Here is a 6,000-nt window from a genome sequence, read left to right on the forward strand (position 1 = left end):
AAGGGAAGGAGGACAGATAGCCCTGGAGAGCCATGGTTTGAATCTTGAGCCACAGCTGAAGGGTCTCAGTGTGGGATCCAAGAAAGTCAATTTATAGACTGACCAGTGGCTTGGTGACAAAAAAAAGTGTCCCAGTAGGAATTAATTTTGAACAGTCTGTTTCAGTAACTAGGGCTATGAAATACAGAAGGATTCAGGTTGTAGAAAGCAGAAGCAAATTTAAAAGGAAGTCCAGGGCTTCCCCGGTGGCGCAGTGGTTGAGAGTCCGTCTGCCGATGCAGGGGACATGGGTTCGTGTCCCTGTCCGGGAGGATCCCACATGCCGCGGAGCGGCTGGGCCCGTGAGCCATGGCCGCTGAGCCTGCGCGTCCGGAGCCTGTGCTCCGCAACCGGAGAGGCCACAACAGTGAGAGGCCCGCGTACAACAAGAAAGGAAAAAAAAAAAAAAAGAAGTCCAGAGAAAGTTTATAGGAAGATAGAATCTGTGAACAAACTGTTGTTACGGATTAACCTCAGTTTTAAGGTAAAAGAAAACTAAGAAGAAGAAATAATCTGGAGACAAAGAAGGTCAGGTATCAAGGGGTATTTCAATGGAAATTCAACCAATATTTGAGCACTTACTATGTTCCAAGTGCTTTTGGGATTCGGGAACTACAGCAGTGAATAAAACAGACATGCTGTCATGGGGAGATTACATTTTAGCATGAAAAGACCAATACAATAAATGAGCGAAATACATAGCATTTCAAAAGGGGACAAGTTCTGTGAAGAAAAATAAAGCAAGGAAGAGAAACAGTGTGTGCTGAATGGAGGACAGGACAAGTTTAATATAGGGTAGTCCATAAAAGCATCACTAACATAATAATATGTGCAAAGACTTGAATTGGGACACACTTCGTGTGTTCAGAACACATCAAAGTAGACAGTGAGTCTGGAAAGGATTGAACCAAGGTGGAGAGTGGTGTAAGAGGAAGAGAGGTCAGATATCATGGGGGCCGTGAAAATGCACCATTACAGGTGTGTGTGAGTATGCACTGCAAATGGAGTGGTCACTCCCAGATTTATGGTGTCATTGCTTCACTGACTTCAATATATCACCCACTTCCTTGATCTGCCCCATCCATTAAATTAACTAACCTATGACATTAGCATCTGACAGAATCAAGTCCAAGTTCACTCCTCTTTTTCGTACAATGTATGTTTAAGTTCTTGCTACTCACTTTGGGGATCCAGTTCCTTTAGCCAAGTTGGTTTCTCAGCTCTCTGTCTCCATCATCCCTTTTTAGCCTCAATGCCTCTTCCATCCCAACCAGACTCTGTTACTGGGGTTCTGGCATGCAACAGAAGTTCACCTCAGCTATAAGAGTCACCTTGTAGACGTTCTTGCTCTAGTGGTCATAAGTTTAGTATCAATCCCCATCAAGGTAGTAAGAGTTTCTTTTTGAAAATAATATTTGTAGAGGAGAAACTCATTTCCACTGGAAAAACTCACAAGAAGTCGATGGTTATTCAAGGTCCCTCATGGTCTGCGAGCTTGCTTTGGGAAGTTGGTCAGCCCACTTTTCATGAGGACTGCCATGGGACTGGCAGAATTGTAATGACTGTGGGCGTGAATGATTTAGACATAAATAAGTTACATAATTTCATTTATTGCAACTTGCCTTTCTTTCCATATGCCTTAATCACAGGGTATCAACTCTGCTTCTCCAATCAAGTTGCTCCTCTCTCTTGGACAATGAAATAGACAGAAAGCAGTATTTCTTAGAGAGGTGATGTCCTAGCTTTGTTCTTTTGCATTCTTCTTTCCTAATTCCTTTGCACACATGGGAAAAAGTCAAAAGCTGCTGTGTTCATGAAATCTCAGAAGTCTCAGTCCAAGGAAGTGGTAGAGAATAAAATATGCTAATGTAGTTTTTAACAAATTAAACCAACTTTCTTCTTTTTCCTAATATAAGTGACATCTCCCCCCAAAATGAAAGCATGAAGACAAAAGTTCCAATGTAAATCAAGTTTAGAAGATAATGAGAGGCTGAAATACTCAAGCTTAGCTGCCTTCAGTAAATAACAAACTATAATTTTAAAGGGGTAAAAATATCACACAGAAAAATCATTTTAAAATTTGGAATGATCCTTTCTCCCCCAGAAACTAAAACAGATTCGCAATTATCTAAGGTAATAAAGCATATGAATACTTTTCTCCCAATTAAAAAAAATTATATTTGAAAAGGAAATTATTAGTCCATGTAAAACTGGCCAAAATCAAAATATATAAAAAGGTCTGGAAAGAATCTGGAAACCTAAACCATGACAGTTTCACCAATCTGTATAATTAAAGCCCAACTATTTAAGCCCTCTTTAGTTACTGATATTTTAGCTGGGCAGGGAGGTAAAGGACCAAGGACAGGTGAGGAAAAGCAATTAGACTTGTTCTGGGTGTCCTCATTTTGCACCAAATGTTGCAATCTGACATCAAATGTTGGATGCCAGCAATGAAGTGGATTTTGCACCGATAAGAGCAAGATATTGAGATGTTCAGAGGTTTCCAAAGACAGAGTAAGCTTCCTGGTCCAGCAGAGAATTTTCTATCTCCAGATGGTTTGTCAAACAGAGGTCAAGTGACCACAATTCTTCAAAGATGGTTGCAGAAAAGCATTTCCCCATCTTTAGTCAATTTAAAATCTTATATCATGAATTCACTATATTTATGTACCATGTTTTACTTTTTTACATTAAAATGATAACTTTTTTGATTAAATAAATTCTGTTGAAATCAATAATATCTGTCCTATTAAAGGTTTGATGTCTTGGTGCTTTATCTTTTTCTAAAATAGTTTAAAATAAGCACATAACTTAAGAACATTCACTCATGTACCATCTAAAGGCACCTCAAGTATCACCAGGTATACATTTCAACTTTAGGAAACTTGTTGTAAAAGACACTTGAGCATACAGAGACACTTTGAATGTTCTTTTCCTTTTGAGATGTATGATTCTAAATAGCTGATAGTTGCTGGAGCATGACTTTTTCTTTTCTGCTGTTAAGTAGAGAAATTCATGTAGCCACATAGAACCTTCTGTATCAACACACTTTTATCATTTCAAACTTGTTTTTACTTTTATTATCTTATTTTACCCACTCAGCTCTGCATAGAAATAGTAGGGATGAGAAATTAAAAGCATATAGAGCTGCTTTAAGCCCAGTATTACACAGCTAGTTCATGATAGATCAGGTCTACAGATCAACCCTGAAACTGACACTAATTTCATTAAATTAAATGTATCATTAGTGAAGAATTATTCAGAACTTTTGATGTTTTATACGTCATAATAAAAATAATTTTCTAAAGAAGTTTTTCTTTATTTTCCTTTATTTCTCCCAATGGGAAAACCATGGCTTAAATAGCAAAAACAGAACTCTGGGTAAATGTTTTCTTGAATACCTTGGCTTTACACACTCATGTAAAGACAGTTCTAATATAAAATATTTTACTTAAAATAATTATCATTGTAATAATATTTAAATGTTGGAAGGAGAGACTTGGATAAAAATCACATTTTTTGTAATGTGATTTATCTTGATATTAAGAGGTATTCTGATATTTCAATAAATCAACTGAGCAACTTGTATTTTTTGAAGACATCATATGTGCCCAGCAATAGGATAGAAGCAGTGGTAGAAGTATAAATCAGTGAATCAACAACAAGCTTACAATCTAATTAATAAAACACATTTAATTCAAATTAAAAAAATGGTAGATAGCTCATTTGATTTAAAAATCTATATTCTAATGGATTTTCTATGCCTTTGGATAAGATACTTATCCTCTCTCAGGTCTTTCATTTGTAAAGTAAGAAGGTTGATTTTCTCTTCAATTTTTGAAATTCTAGGAGCTATGTCTTAGAGTAAATTTAAAAAACTTAAGCAATTCATATATTCTTTTCTTCCAAAGAATGTGAAAGAGATCAATTTTATGGTCATTATATAAATTTTGCAAAGCACTTCTGAAGTGATACCAATAATTAAGATTTAATTCAGACATGATTAAAGTATGAGTAAAGTAGTTAACAAATATTTCTTGAGCAACTATTCATGCCAGGCATGTTGTAAAAGCCGCTGGTGATGTAGGCAAGCATTCCTGTCCATAATGGACCTCCTCTAGTTACAACTGGGGTGGAGTGAACCAAAGAACAAGCATTCAGTTCAGGTATCGTACATTGAAAGCAATGTATGATAACGTGATAGATTCTGACTGGGGAAGGGAGGAAGGGGCTGCTGTAGATTGCTATTGTAAGGCCTTTCTAAAAAAATGACTTTTGAGCAGAGATCTTCCCCAAGTGATTAGAAGTAAATGGCCATGCAAAGATCTTTAGAAAATGTTTATTAACAAGCCAACAATAAGTGCCAACGTTCTGAGCTTTGAGCAACCTAAGTTGCTAAAGCAACCTAAAAAGAAAATGGAGCAAAAGCCATTGTAGTAGCCATGAGGACTGGAGGAAGCTGAGGTGAAAATGTTGACAATCTTGTAGACCATCGTCATGATTTGGGGTTGTACTGAAGGCATTTAAGCAATGAGTCTATTTCTTGTAACTTTTGTCTTTCTTCCTATGTGCTCCAACTGCAAAGATTCAACTCTGCTTCTCTGGACAGTGAAATAGACAGAAGGCAGGATCTGACTCGTACTCCTAGGAACTTTCTTTGGTTCTTGGGAGAACTAAAAACGTAAAAACCACAGCACATCAAAGCCTTCAGATGTCTCCTTCACGTTCTGTTACCAAGGGCAAATCCATCTGTATTCTGTTCAGTCTCTCGCTCCTCCTGTCCACGGGCATCCAGTGCCTTCTTTCTGGTAGCCTTCTTGTTGGAATCTAAATTAATCCTGTACCACCCTTTCACACTTACGGTCCACAAGATGACCTCACACATCCTCTAGTCTGACAAACTTCTGGAGTGCTAATCTCAATGCAGCCAGCTCTCCTTGACTCAACACTGACTAAATCCAGGATGCTAATTTTTAAATTTTATTTTACTTTTTTGGCTCGCGGGATCTTAGTTCCCAGACCAGGGATGAACCTGGGCCCACGGCAGTGAATGCACGGAGTCCTAACTACTGGACTGCCAGGGAAGTCCCTGCAGGGGGCTTATATTAAGCTTGAAGAGTGGTCTCCTGAAGGCCCTTTTCTCTTGATTTGAGGTGAAAAGGACTCATAGCATACCAACTCCTCTTTTCGACCATCATCTCCCACTTCTAACCCTTACTCTTTCGACCCTCTTTGTGAGTGAAGGGTTAAGAGGGCTAGTTTGGGGCCATCTTCTTTGAAAATGTGGTGTTACTCAAGCCATTAAAACTTATTGTCAGTTTATGGGAGAACAGAGTAATTATTAAACAGGAACAAAATCAGCAAAATCCAGAATGTGGGAAACTACAGGAAAAATACCTCAGTTTTTTCAACAAATACTTACAAAAGGGGAAAATAAGAAGGGGGGTGCTATAAATTGAAAGAGACTGAGGAGACATATCAATCAACTCTGACTCATGGACTTTGAATCCTAATTCAAACATGCTAACTACAAAAAAAAAAAAAAAAAAGCTTATGAGACAATCAGGGAAATGTAAGCACCGGCTGGATATTTGATGATATTAAGGAAATAAAGTTAAAATTTTCAGAGGGATAGTGGTATTGTGGCAATGTCAAACATCAAATAGTCCTTACATGTTAGTAAGGAGGTATTTAAAGATGAAGTGCTATGATGTCTGGAGTTTGTTTCAAGAATGAAGTTAGAGGGCTTCCCTGGTGGCGCAGTGGTTGAGAGTCTGCCTGCCAATGCAGGGGACATGGGTTCATGCCCTGGTCCGGGAAGATCCCACGTGCCGTGGAGTGGCTGGGTCCGTGAGCCATGGCCGCTGAGCCTGTGCATCTGGAACCTGTGCTCCACAACGGGAGAGGCCACAACAGTGAGAGGTCACAACAGTGAGAGGCCCGCGTACCGCAAAAAAAAAA

The sequence above is a fragment of the Neophocaena asiaeorientalis genome, unplaced genomic scaffold, assembly GCF_003031525.2.
Source record: "Neophocaena asiaeorientalis asiaeorientalis breed wild unplaced genomic scaffold, Neophocaena_asiaeorientalis_V1.1 scaffold5, whole genome shotgun sequence".
NCBI lineage: Eukaryota > Metazoa > Chordata > Mammalia > Artiodactyla > Phocoenidae > Neophocaena > Neophocaena asiaeorientalis.